This window comes from Podarcis erhardii (assembly GCF_964252035.2).
Source record: "Podarcis erhardii genome assembly, chromosome: 10".
Classification (NCBI taxonomy): Eukaryota; Metazoa; Chordata; class Lepidosauria; order Squamata; family Lacertidae; genus Podarcis; species Podarcis erhardii.
In genome coordinates, this window is record NC_138500.1 from 54542000 (window position 1) to 54557091 (window position 15092).

The window sequence follows — 15092 nt, forward strand, 5'->3', positions numbered from 1 at the left end:
CCAGGGCTCCCCCCCTCCCCACTTACGGTCTCATTGCCTCCTTTGATGTACGGGTGGAAATATTTATATATTTGGGTTGGTGTGTTTCATATGGATTTAGGAGATGAAATGAGGATACTTGATGGGAGAAAGCGAAGAACTGCACTAAGGGCAAAACGCAATCTCCTTTATGATATATGTGCATACCAGGCTCTCCCATGACCACAGTGGCCCTAGATTACGTGGGGCTGAGTTTTGTGCTGTATGCATTCAGACGGAATATGTAGCAACCATAGACTGAGATGCCATTTTCAGAGCAAAAAGATGCCTCTTCAGAATCACCACTTAGCTGATTTAATACATGGCCACCTACTTTTCATATATGTTCACAGCAAGGTGCTGTAGCATGGCCAATTGTGAAGGAGGATGGAGCTGGGATCCAGCAACATCGGGAAGGCACTCCATTACGTATCCCTACACCAGAGTTTGCCTCAGTTAACACAAGTAGCCTGTCTCCAAGCATTTGGGCAATGTGTGTTGTCCCTTCAGAGCTAGCCCCAATGTACCCAGCCTATAACTAGGGATTTATTTACATGAACAGGGTGCAGAGCAATCTTAACAGGTGGGAAGAGGCGGTGGCAGAGGAACTGCCATAGATAAGGCCTGCCAGGCTTGGGCCCAGCTAGGGATGCAGGTGGCGCTGTAGGTTAAACCACAGAGCCCTAGGGCTTGCAGATCAGAAGGTCAGCAGTTCAAATCCCTGCGACGGGGTGAGCTCCCTTTGCTCAGTCCCTGCTCCTGCCAACCTAGCAGTTCGAAAGCACATCAAAGTGCAAGTAGATAAATAGGTACCGCTCCGGCGGGAAGGTAAACAGCATTTCCGTGTGCTGCTCTGGTTTTCCAGAAGCGGCTTAGTCATGCTGGCCACATGACCCAGAAGATGTATGCCGGCTCCCTTGGCCAGTAAAGCGAGATGAGAGGCGCAACCCCAGAGTTGTCCACGACTGGACCTAACGGTCAGGGGTCCCTTTACCTTTAGGCTGTAAGCAGAGCTGGTGACATTATCTGGTACTCTTGTGGGCTTTTCCCTTCTACAATTTCTCTCCCATTGGTTGCTATAGGAGGGAGATTCACTACACCAGCCTCAGAGCCACACAGATTTCCTCCCATTTATAAGGAGCATGCCAGGAGAACAAGGGGGCTCTGGATCCTGCAGATCCAAGTCATATCTTGATTTGCCTTGGCACACTAATTTCCTCTTCCCTTATACTGTCACAGCACTAACAGTGGAAGAGGAATGGACACACAGCTTTCCACAGCCTCAAAGATGAGACCTCCAATGGTGGACTGTAAGAATAAGATTGTGTCCTGAATTAGAATCTCAAGAGAGTTCATGAATGAGCTGCTGGACAGTTGGGATAGTTGGAAGGACTTCGGCCAGATTTTGTTAAGCTTGGTATAAGCAAGCAGTTAAACAATGGGAAAGTTGTTGCTTAAACTAAGAAATTAAGTAGATAGATACATGGTACATCTGCACAATGTTGATTTGGGAAAAATCCCTCAGTTAATGTAAGATATCCCTGGTGGTCCTATAAAAACTCCCCAATTACTACACTTTCTTAATATCTTTGTAACATTTACATATTTATTTTTAACACTGTTTGAAAAACCCACAATTCTTTGATTAAAACAAACAACTTCAAAAGGATGTTTGTTTATCAAGCCCCTGGGGATAGGCTTATTTGGGGAAGGCTGACAATTTTTATGTGTACCCAAGATCAAAAAATAATGTTCAGCTATTTGGTGATATTTTTATTTAAGTTGCATGCTCTGTGTAGAAATCATGACAATGCTTATGTTACAGAAGATAACCTGTTAAAAAAATTAAAATACTTCCATGCATACATACTAAAGCGGTCAACAATTTGGGGGTGGAAAAGATTAATTTGAAAATGCCCATTTTTCATGTTAAATCTCTTTGTTAATACTTTTGACCAACTTTCCTTCAAAGTACCAATTACTGTAAACCTGGCGTTAAAGGCTTAAGTGGCTACTAATATCATACAGAATAATTTGAGTAGCTCATCAGAATGGAAATGATTTTTATCTTAACATACAGCTATTCATCAGTCATCCTCGCTATAATGCAGGCTCCATAGTTATTGCTAGTTGTAAAATGAGAGTTTTGCCTAGATGACTGCAGCTATTCATTTCAAGACCCCATGCGTTTACTTCCAGTGGGATCAGATTGTATAGAATTTTTTTTACCTGTCCTCCTATTATGAATCCATGTCTTTGTGGGACATGCACTCTGCCCAGGATTACAGTGGAGAAAAAAATACAAATAAATAATATATATTAATTTTTTTTTTCAATTCCATACTGTTATGGACACCCCAAATCTCCATGCAATGAGAAGCTTCCTGGGTGAAGCCTTAGGTTTCCTCTGGTGTATTGGCATTTCATAATATTTATGCTTATTTCCAAATGTACAGACTGAGAATAGGTACAGGTAAAGCATTAAACAGTCTGGCCAGTGTCACAGCTCCCACATCAGATCTGGGAATGGGGCAGACAGCACCCTAAGATGCTTCCAGAGACATCCCAGCTCTCCAACCTGCCCTTTCTTCACACATGTGGTTTGATTGTATCATCCCCAGCCAAAGCAGGGAGGAGGCGGGGGAAGAAAGCCAGGCCCCTTCTCCACAATGACTCTCCTTTTTCGGCAAAGCCTCTGCCCATTTCCTTAGCTGTTGCTAAGAGCTGCTATTGAGAGCCATCATCTGGTCTCCTCAACAAAGGAAGGGTGCCAGCAACTTTGCCAGGACTGTTAAAAAAAAAACCCCAGGCAACCTGCACTAACGGAAGAAGCCCCATTCACAGAAACCAAATAATTGCTGATTTGAAAGAGACTCAACCTCAAATAGCAGGGCCGGCTCAATTCTTTTTGGCATCTGAGGCGCACCACAAAATGGTATTTCTGCTGGCCAGGGAAGAAGGGGTGAGTGAAGACATACATTGGAAACAAGGGTGGGAAGAGACCAGTAGTGCCTCTTATTCACCACGAGGCTGCATGGCCATGGGCTGCTGAGGAGGTGGTAGATCCAGCCTTCAAGCAGTGCGCCTGGGGTCAGCATGTGAGGCTATGGTATCATTAGCTGGGTTGCCTGGATGGAAAGATTGGTGTGGGTGTGAACAAGCTCTGCCTTTTGTCTGGCCGGAATGGAGTCTACCATACAAATCTAATTGCTTCAGCTTCTGGCTCCACCCCTGGCTCCTGGCAGGTTGCTTACAAGGGAACACAGCCCACAGCTGGCCCTGCTATATTGAGTCCAAGCAGGCTTATTCTCAGCTAAATGTGTATAGGATTGCAGACATAGGCACAACCATGACAATGGACACTTATGTCACTATGGGGCTGTGTTCTGCATTTGGTACTCCAGTGCAGTCATTCAAGTACTTGACACATACACACTGCCTCTAGTGTGAGTATGTGTAAGCCTTGCTTGAGAGCTACTTCCATGAGCTTGGCAATCCTAGAAATTGCCACTTTTTTGTGCTATGTTGCAGTTTCCCTGGGCAAGCAACTAAATGGCAAATGCACAAGCCTTTCCATTAGTCACCCACTTGCCACATGTTATAGTAATGCTCTCTACTTCTATGACAGGTGAAAAGCAGTAGGGTTTGCTTTGCAGATCATACTGCTTCATTCTTGTTTTTTGTTAATTTTCCCTGCCAGAGAAAGGAATATGTCTGCACTTGGGGACTTCTCAGTATCTTTCCATGTGAACTGGATTTTCTCTCCAATCCCCTTAAGTGCAAGGAGAAGGAAGTAAAGTCATGGGTTATTGCCCTTCTTGGTGAGGCTGGGATATACAGGTAAGGGAACGTTTGCCCTCCAAACCAAAATTTGGATTACCATTCTTTGAAAAGCAAATGAGCAATTATAATGCTGAAGTTTCCATTCCAAATAGGATGGCTGCATGAAATTCCAGGTGGCTGTGGTTAGGTTTACTTTATACCATTTCCGATAAAGATTTAGACATGACTCAGAGTGGCAAATTGAAGCATGCCCATGTAAATCACACTCATATTTGTGGTTTACCCTACCCTTTCATAACTTATTGAATGTTTATTTTGTTTCCATTGCTGGTAGTGATGAGATTACTTAGATCTACTGCAGGTATGAATGTCAATGGTGAAAAGATATGACTGAAAGCCATTATTAATAAGACTATCTGGTAAATAGATTTAAACCTGCATGGCAGATATATAAATAGCATTAAAATGTATTCTTGGCAATCACAGAGTTCCTGGCTTTTTATTAGGTATAGTGGAAAAAAAGCTCCATGTGTGTTTATTAGAGCTATAGACTAAAATACACCTACGGTCTTTTTCGCTGAATTCCAGAGTCAAATGCTGCAATTCTTCACCTAGTTATTCATGCATAAGTTTTGTTGAAAGTCAATGGACTTGCCGAAGCAGAATTAATAGGAGGATCACACCTTAAAAGAAACACAAAATGAAAAGAATTAGATAATTATAGGTGTGGAAAGACCCATAAGGCAATTACATCCAACCCTCTGACCCCAGAGAGAATCCTCTACCTGTTAGCTCCACCCTGCTAGATTAACCCATGCAAGCTAGACCAGGGATTCTCAAACCATCTATCCCCAGGGCCTACTTGAGACAGCTGAAAATGACTGAAGCCCACCAGACACAAAATGGTGGTGCAGAGGCCAGGGCCAGATTTAGGTTTGATGAGGCCCTAAGCTACTGAAGGTAATGGGGCCCTTTATATGTCCAGTTGTCCTTTGTCAATGTAGGCACCCTATATATAGAAATGAGCAAACCAGTGATATTTTAGGGAGCAGGCAAGCAGGCAGGGCCCATTACTTACATCATAGCAGCCTACACAACACAAAACACTGTTGCTGTATGTAGGTTTTATTTTATTTGTTTTTTATCTTATATTTTGGAAATGTACATCCAGATTTTTTTCCTTCAATTTTTTGGGGGACCCCCAAGAGAGTGGGGCCCTAAGCTATAGCTTGTTTAGCTTATACGTAAATCCGGCACTGGCAGAAGCTGAGCCAGACACAAAATGATGGCAGAGGGAGGCAGAGTTTGGCAGTTACTGATATCATTTTCTACTCCTATCTAATCCATCTTTAGAAATTGCTAAATTCTTTGCCACAGAGTTTTCCTTGCGGCAAAAACGGTGATAGTGATAGGGCTGGGTAATATATTGATATACATCGAAACCAGTTTCAAGTCCATATCATGATATTGGTTTCAGAATTTTTGAACTGGTAATATATTATGAATCGTGATGTGTGTGTGCACGTGCGTACACACAAAAATCACAATGAGGGAAAAACCGTGAAGCCAGCCAATGCCTCTACATAGTTCCATCCTTATTTCAGACATTGTGATATATTGGTAATGTTTAGCTGGTGATATATTGCTGTGTTGAAAACCAGGTATCGCCCATCCCTAGACAGTGAGAAATGGTTTGCCTGGCACAGTTGGGCAAAAACCACCCCAATCATTCATATTCTAGAAGGGCTTATTCCCTGAATTCAGAAAATTCAGAATTCAGACACACATCTCAAGAAAGCATGGAGCATTGTTGTAACCCAACCTGGTGAAGGGTGGTGTAAGAAATCAATAATAATAATAATAATAATAATAATAATAATAATAATAATAAATGCACAACAACTGGCTGCTGCCAGAGCCAGGATGCTGGACTTGATGAATGAACAGCTAAATAAGGAACTTACTAAATACATTTTTAAAAGCCATAAACTGCTGATTTACAAGATGTGATAGATATCCTTGAGTGACATTAGATCAAGTGCCAAATATTGTACCTCATCTTGGCACTGGTATGTGGATGTCCATCATGGAAAATTCAACCTGGCAGTAGATTTTAGTTTATGTATATTCAAATGCTTTAATAAACTGCAAAAGCACTTCACCCATTGGGACTGGGTTTCCCTTTAGTGATCTGTTTCCAGCAGAAAAGATTCTGCAGGGTGTGTAAGGTCTACGGCAATGACCCTGGTGAGTTTATATGATGCTTATTTCTCTCCTTCATTATGCTGATGATTGAGACTGAACTCTTTTAAAGACCACTGGGACATGGGGAGAGGAGGCTTCATTAAGATGCACAATATGCATTCACCAAGAAAGCATACAAGAAAATTGAAATGAAAATGCAAGTTTGTCAGGTTGATGTTTTAACTGGTGGAGATGCTGCTGGCTGAGAATGTTGACCAAGACACTGTTGGTTGACAATGGCTGTCAAGCTGTGTGCCTTCTGTCCTCAAAGGGTATAACATTCTTTTAGGTTGTGTCTAGAGCACAGACGTGCATTATTGCAGCAATCCAGGGGGTGATATTGCCAGGAGATATTTTCAGGCAGTACATTTTTTGAGGACAGCTCTGTGGTGATAACATTATATGATTTCTTGAGACTATGAGAATGAGAGAAGGAAAACAACTACAGCACACAACATTCTTTGTAAGTGTACAAAAGATTTGCCAAATGTTTGGTTGAGAGGTGATATAATAGACATTAAAAAACCCCACAACTTTTGATGGAATCCCTTGCCAAAATTTCAAAGCCTCAGAAGCAGGGAAGAAGACAACATTTGTCAAAATGTGCAAGGGGATAAATTAACTGTTTTGAGAATTGAGACGGAGTAAGTAGGTAAAATTCCGTGTAATGAAACCAGTGCTGTTTAATTTAGAAATGATTTTGGGTGCTTCCAGATGACCTGTTTATTGATTTGTTTGCAAAGATATGACAATAATGTTGGCTATTGAATGAGCACATCCTCAGATGTTTGTGGCGTGGTTAGATGATGTTGCGCCAAAACAAATGTTAGCTCACACATTTCTCCCAACACTTTCCTTGTAATAAATAATAATAATGATAATAATAATAATAATAATAATAATAAATTATTTATATCCTACCCTCCGCAGCCAATGCCAGGCTCAGAGTGGCTAACAACAATAAAAATAGCACAGTTTACATAAAATCACAATCAATTAATTAAAATTGATTCGCTCCTTCCTCCTGGGCCATGTTCAGAAAGTGGTGTTGGGGGATGAGTGTTCAGACCCTTGGGCCCTCACTTGTGGGGTGCCTCAGGGTTCCGTCCTCTCCCCCATGCTTTTTAACATCTATATGAAGCCGCTGGGAGAGATCATCAGGGGGTTTGGACTGGGTGTCCATCAATATGCAGATGATACCCAGCTCTACCTCTCTTTCAAATCAGAACCAGTGAAGGCAGTGAAGGTCCTGTGTGAGTGCCTGGAGGCGGTTGGAGGATGGATGGCGGCTAATGGATTGAAGTTGAATCCTGACAAGACAGAAGTACTGTTTTTGGGGGACAGGGGGCGGGCTGGTGTGGAGGACTCCCTGGTCCTGAATAGGGTAACTGTGCCCCTGAAGGACCAGGTGCGCAGCCTAGGAGTCATTTTGGACTCACAGCTGTCCATGGAGGCGCAGGTCAATTCTGTATCCAGGGCAGCAGTCTACCAACTCCACCTTGTACGCAGGCTGAGACCCTACCTGCCCACGGACTGTCTCGCCAGAGTGGTGCATGCTCTAGTTAGTGCACTCATGCTCTAGTGGTGCATGAGTAGTCTCTCACTTGGACTACTGTAATGCGCTCTATGTGGGGCTACCTTTGAAGGTGACCCAGAAACTACAACTTATCCAGAATGTGGCAGCTAGACTGATGACTGGGGGTGGCAGCCAAGACCACAGAACATTGGTCTTGAAAGATCTACATTTGCTCCCAGTACGTTTCTGAGCACATTTCAAAGTGTTGGTGCTGACCTTTAAAGCCCTAAACGGCCTCAGTCCAGTATACCTGAGGGAGCGTCTCCACCCCCATTGTTCTGCCCAGACACTGAGGTCCAGCGCCGAGGGCCTTCTGGCGGCTCCCTCATTGCGAGAAGCAAAGCTACAGGGAACCAGGCAGAGGGCCTTCTCGGTAGTGGCGCCCACCCTGTGGAACGCCCTCCCATCAGATGTCAAAACGATAAACAACTACCTGACATTCGGAAGACATCTTAAGGCAGCCCTGTTCAGGGAAGTTTTTAATGTATGATATTTTAGTGTTTTTTGGTTTCTATGGAAGCCGCCCAGAGTGGCTGGGGAAACCCAGCCAGATGGGCGGGGTACAAATAATAAATTATTATTATTATTATTATTATTATTATTATTATTATTATTATACATTCTAAAATCAATTCCGAATCAAATTAATGGCAACCATTGGGCTAGAGTTCTATGAGGATTACAGAAGGAGGGGGTCAAAGGACTGGTGGAACAGCTGTCTTGCAGGCCCTGCGGAAAGACGTCAAGTTTCGGCTGCCTCATCTAAAAAATGGATAACATAGAGCTGGAGACTGTGCAGACAAAATATGCTTTTAAAAACAAGGACTGTATAATTGCATAGCATTGTATAGCTCTTAATAGGCACCTAATTCCACCCACCCACCCCAATAAATACAATTTCTGACTCTTCTCGGCAGTGTCCCTCTAGGGGATAATCCCTCTGGGTCTGTTCAAGGTAGGGGGAAGAATCATCCATACTTAACATATGCTAATTCATTACTACAAGATGTGATAATGGCCACTAACTCAGTTAGATTTGTGAAAGATAGTTCTGTTGATGACTTTTAGTCATAATGACTAGTCAAATCTCTATATTCAAAAGTACCAGTTGGTGGGGCGGGAGGGAATAATAGTAATTATTCAAAATATAACAGTCATGAAGAACTAGGAAGTTAAAACTAATAACTAATGGGGAACCCCACAGAATATGGTTGCTTGTGGTTGGCTACTGTGAGAACAAAATATTGGATTAAATAGGCCACTGGCCTGATCCGGCAGCTCTAAATGTTCATTTGTGAGAGTGAAACAGGCCCACCGCAACAAAGATACACAGTGCTATTTAAAACAAACAAACAAACAAACAAACAAACAAACAAAAACGTATCAGGCAGAAAAAAATCTGGAAGGTGATCACAAATATGTCTTTTCCCAGCAGCCTTTGAGATTGTCTGATCTTGATGTCACCTCTTCAGAATTCGTTGATAGCATGGAATCTCTCAAAACAAATCAACCAATCAAAGTAAGGTATTTTGTGAGCAATGGGGGAGGGGGTACCATGCTACCAGTAGGAAGGCTTTGATGAGCATCTTAGCTTGTCATACTTATAGCCATTTTAGTATATATGGAATATATATTTGTATGGGCTGAGAGTGCCTTGAGTAATGTCTGAAGTGCCCACCACCACCATTAAGCTGTCTCCTGATTAATGGTCAGCCTGCAGCAAAATAAATACCGAAGTGTCAAAATAAGCAAAAAAGAAAGAAAAAAGTCCCAGCAATCTGTCCTGGGTGATATATGGACAGCAGCATACATGCCCTGCTTATATGAATGAACATGCCTACTTACTGAGTTTGATCTCCCCAAATATTTCTAAATCTTCTGCCCAAATGATGGTTAGTTAAAGCCGAACAGATTTTTATGTAGTCTCAAACTGCAGAGCCTATTGAAAACTCATTATCTTCAAATAGGATTACACTCTCTTAATATGAGAGCATGCACATTAGAATATCTCATAAAAATCAAAAGTTCCAATTTGCTCACCATATGTAAATCCAATTCAAAGTATTTCCATAACATACATCCTGCTAGATGTTGCACTATTTGTATGTCACTCTAGAATGGATTAATGCCATGACAGTCTAGCCTGAGTTTTCCTGCATTTGGTGTTTTTAAACAGTTTATATTTGTTATCATATCAAAGACAGGCTTGCAGTTTTCAAAAGGAAGAAGAGAACACAGCGCCCAAGGCTCTTCCAGCATTACATTTCTTATTCCATTTTATCTTTCTTGGTTTTGACTAATGTCAGTAACAGCTACTGGTAATAAACTGCTTGTTACAGCTTGCTCTTGCCTTCAAGCAGTGGCTTTGATACATTGTCAGCCAATTGGAAGCATTTCCTGATTACATTTCCAAATTGCTTGTTTATTGATCGAAAGTTAATAAAGCAAAAGACAACTTTATGGGCTTAAATTAAATGAAGGTTTCCTTTGATGTTCAAATTATCCAATCAACCGATGTGCAGTGAAATGTAAGCATTTGAAAGTTGTATCTGGAAAGGAAGAAATGTGCTAGATAAAGGGATTCTAGCAAAGGCATTGTATTGAAGGGCTAATGAAAAATAGTCTTCAGTTACTAGATAGATATTTCACTCATTTTCAGTCTAGGAGGGAACTGTGGATTTTTTAAAAGCAGAAAAAAAAGAAAAAATGCAAAATGCACATGTAATTTGACTAATTATGATTCCTGCATCTTCGATTAGCAGTCAAAATAAAAATGTGCTCAAACAAAACCCTGCCAGACTAATGTGCTAATGACCATTTAGTTAATCCAGATAAGTAAGCCAGGTGATGAGAGGAACACACCAAAGAGAGGTGCCCCCTCACACTGCCTCACAGGGGCCTGGGACTTGTCTGACCATTCCCAACAGCACGTGCTGGTGGACTGGCTGGCTGGGCTCCCTCGCCTGCTTGCTTGCTTATGCCAAGGCTGTCTCAGCTCCTGGCAACCAGCACCCCCTGGCCAGCCCCAGAGGCACCATTCATCCGTGGAGCTTGTGGCCAGGGCTGCAACAAACAGCTATGCAAGCCTTTGGGAGGCAGAGATGCGAGAGGGCATCAGATGAGGGAGGGAAGGAAAGAGGGACAGAGGCCAGTGCTGCCCGCGGCACCCCTGACCATCATTCAAGGCACCCCAGTGTGCCACAGCACACTGGTTGAAAACCACTGCTTTAAGTGGTTATAAGCACACTAGGTTGCAGCTTTGTAGTGGTCATTTAGGCTGTGATCCTGAGCACGCATAAGTGGGAGTAAGTCCCATTGAACTCAGTTGGATTTACTTCTGAGCAAGCAGGGGTGTACTGTTAGTGAATTCATTTTTTTTTTAAAAAAGTTGGAATTCAGCTGAATTTGTGTGAGAGCCATCAGTTGTTAGAACCCAAGTGAGATGAACAAAATAGAGGTGTAGCAAATAGCAAGGTATGTATTGTGAAAACTCTGCCCAGTGAAATGTAACTTTACCTACCAACAACTCTTTGCTGTGGGTAAAACTGTGTGTCGTGGGTTCAAAACTACTGGGTGGATTCAACTAATTGGTCCTTCCAGCGGAAGCCCATGCAAGACAGGAAAGCAGAAATGTTTGTGCTTACAAAGAGATCTCCTTACATCTGGAGTTAGGGTTTGGCAGAGTGCCCAAGGCTGGGTCCAGGAGAATGGCCCAATAATTATGGGATACATGAAGGGGACCAGAGTTATGCATGCCTTCCTGTATAGCATGGTCTCTTTTCTATCTTGACATTGTGATGTCAACTGTGTGGCTGAAAAGTAAGCCTCAGCTATACATGATTTAATGTCACCTGTACATTAAAAAGACTGAACATGGCTCGAATTGCATTTCTAGAATCACACTTCTTCAAAGACCTTATTTTCAGTATCAGTTAAATGTTTTGCAACAGTATACTGTATATACACATTATATACATTTAGGGCACAAGCTGCAGTGGCTTATGTTTTACTGAAAGCTGGACAAATATGAGTGACAGGTTTGATGTGGCACCTATTCTATAGCTCAGTCTAAAAGCAAAATATTAGCAGCTTAATGCTGTGATTTAAATGCATATGACGAGGATAATCTTAGAACATACACTTTCTCGGAAAGTGTATAATTATGCCAAAGCTGAATACATTATGTGTTTTCTCGGCTTTATCCTCCACAGGAGTGCACAGTTCAGACAAAAGGGGCAAGACTGACCAGAGAATAAAAGTATACAGCTTCAGGTAATTTTCCTAAATTCACTACTAATGGAACATTTAGAATATATGCCAAAATCATAAGAGCAAAGTCTGCTGGATGGCAGGCTAGCAAAAGTACGTTCTTGCTATGCTCCTGTTGCTTTTATGGATTTAGCAAAGAAAATGCTTTGTATGTTACTTTCATGCCTTCCTTGCAAGCCATGTTATGTACATGTGTCTGTTTGGGTGTGTGCATATAGAATAGTAGAATTGTAGAGTTGAAAGTGACTCCGAGGGTCTTTTAGTCCAACCCCTACAATGCATGAATCTCAACTAAAGCATCCATGACAGATAGCCACCCAACCTCTGCTTAAAAACCTCCAAGGAAGGAGAGCCTACTACATCTGTTCCACTGTTGAACAGCTCTTACTGTCAGAAAGTTCTTCCTGATGTTTGCTCAGAATCTCCTTTCCCAGCTCTCCGTGGTTAGTGGTAACAATTCTACATGAGTTTGTCCACCTGTCTACGTTTTCAGGAATTTATTTGTATGAAATGGCCCTTACCACTTGTCTCAGTGATTTAGCAACTAAAGATACAAATAAGAAAACCATGCTGCGGGCCCAGGCACAGTGACCTCAAGGCCACTCAAGTCCAGGGTGCAGGAAGCAGTAAAAATGACATAACATCATGGGATTGAAATGACCACTACTTTATCGATTACAGATAGGCATTGCGTATGTATCCTGAATCAACCAACCTAATTGCTGGTTGACTACTTCATCAGAGTTGATCCTGGGTTAAGGATCCTCCCAGGATGCACAACAAATACAGCGATCCCTCCAGGATGCCATTTGGGGAGTTCTATGGCCTATTAGCCCCCAGCTGAGCATTCAGACAGAGACCTTCCCCCTGTACCCCTTTTACCGGGGTACCCTGATAACTGGATCATGAAGGGGGGGTAGGGATCCTTCTGATTCCCCTTGTTTAGACTAAGGATCTGGCCCAATGCTGAATTCCACCAGCAAGTTGTGACAGTAGCTATGAGGTAGGCAAAACTCACAGACAGGCCCAATTGGTTTGTAGGCAATTCCTCCCTGGCCCTGAATACGGTGACCAATCAATTCCATGCACAGGGACAAAACACGCAGGGTGGGTATTTTGCTGACTGTGGTGCTGACTTCAAGTGCAGTCAGTTAAATGAGTTGGAGGTAGATGTCTGCCCCACATCTTACCTTCTTTTATTGGCCATGATTGGCCCATTTAATTCAAATTGCTGCAGAGTGCCAACAATCCCTGCCACCAGCTGAGGCTGATGACTCCGTCAGCCAGTCACACAGGAAAGGATTTTGGCTCTCCATAGCTGTGCCAGGCTGCAACAGCTGCCGCCCAAATGATAAGTGGTATTTAGAAGAATTTTTTTGTGCTGGAATTGACACAAGAATAGGGAGACAGAAGAAATTTGATTTCGCTTGCATTTTAATGAGGAATGAGGACTGTCCCCTAGTCACACTTAAAAAATTGCACTTCTGTGAATTTTGTGATGTAGTTATACATCTAAACAATGTATACAAAATAATAATAATCTGTTGTTCCCAGTTCTTAGACACGAAAGCAACTCTTGAAATAGTTTTGTTGAATCAGGCTCAGTCTGATCAAAGTTTCAACTTAAACTGTTTGTCCTTTTGATGTAAGTTCATGCAATGTCCACATATACCCTGAAGTAAAACATAGCTAACAAGTCAATCCTAGGCTTAAACCAGGGAGGGTGGTAATCCTTTGAATGCTATTACAGTATTTGTCACAGAACAAGCTAAGCAGACTTACCATTTCCTCTATATACCAGGGTTGGAGAACCTGTGGGCTTCCAGATATTGTTGGACTGCTGCGCCCATCAGCCCCAGCCAGGATGGTCAATAGTCAAGGATGGTGGAAACTGTAGTCCAGCAACATATGGAGGGCACCAGATTGGCTACCGTTTCTAAAAAGTCTTCCTGGTGTGCTGTATCAGCCTCTCTCCTTTAAATGACTAGGCAGACAAAGCAGGCACTATTGCACTAGTGTCTGAAAGACATCTGATTGTCCATTGTGGGAACAGGATCTTGAGACTTTTGTTTGATCCAGCAGGGCTCTTCTTTTGTTTTTATGTTCTCTAAAGAGTGTGAGATTCTTAAGCAAATGGAAATTAAGCACCTTAGCTGAAATGGGACCAATATACACCAAGTAGAAATTTCAGGGACTTTACCAATTTACCATTTTTTTCTAAGTCATATATTTTCACAAACTAAGCTACCAATCTAAGCATTTTGGATACTGCTTATGCTGTTCCCTCCCCAACACATTCTTTTTCAAACAGCAGATTAAAGTATTCAGTCCAGAAGCAATTTTTCATGTCAAAATCTCTGTTAATTGACTTACTGAATATGGGTATGAGGCATGAGCCTTTTTTTTTTTTTTACTTAATTGAGCCCTAAGCATCCATTTTTAAAATAAAAAGTAAATATCCCCTGTGACTGTTTAGCTACCAAATAGCATTATTGTTAATAATTTCATAGTGGCAGCTCCGCAATTAAAGAAGACACGCCAGTCTTTCTTCGTGAAACTGTAGGTATGTTTTGCATGCCATTAGCTGCGCTAAATTGCCATGGCCTTGCTGTTACCTTATGTAGCTTTGGAAATAATAATCAGCCATCCTTAACGCAAATTTTCTCTACCTGTTCTCCGCCACCTTCTTGGGTCATTTTAAGTGGGCAAAAGCCCTCATTGGGAACATTAGCTTTGTAACGTTTGGACTTTCTTTTCTAATTGGTAGTGCTGTGCTGAAGAATTTTTCTGTGTTTTTTCCAGACATTCTTCATCAATGAATGAAAAAAGAAAATTATATATTCAATTATCAGGGAGGGAGGGGGAAATGATGGCAAAATCCTTGTGGGTAGGGTATTGGGTCTTCTGTTTACCTTTTGAGGGGTTTTGTAAGTGTCCTCTTTTTCATTCTACAAATCATCTCTCTGGTGGGCACCTTTCTGCAGGTTTGCCAGAGCTTCCTGAAAACCACATGATGTCTTCAGAGTGGCTTTCCTAGAAGCACAGGAAGCAAGGGAGGCTGTCTAACATGCTCTTGATAGCTGTTGATTGCCACTCTTTTTTCAATGAACTGAAGTTTTGTTTTGTTTTTAACTTTAAAAGAAATCAAGGTGACGCAAACCAAAACCAGTAAGCCAATCTTTGCAATGCATAGCTGAACTAC

The 15092-nt window shown here is 42.0% G+C and overlaps 1 long non-coding RNA gene across 1 annotated transcript in view; it reads right to left on the reverse strand.

Annotated features, from left to right (window-relative positions):
• Nucleotides 1-1856: 1856 nt before the first annotated feature.
• The window catches only part of LOC309350915, an 87394-nt gene continuing 74158 nt past the window's right edge, over nucleotides 1857-15092 (reverse strand). Inside the window, exon 3 of the long non-coding RNA XR_014160593.1 lies at nucleotides 1857-4484. This is a non-coding gene — a long non-coding RNA (uncharacterized lncRNA). The remainder of the gene's footprint in view (nucleotides 4485-15092) is intronic.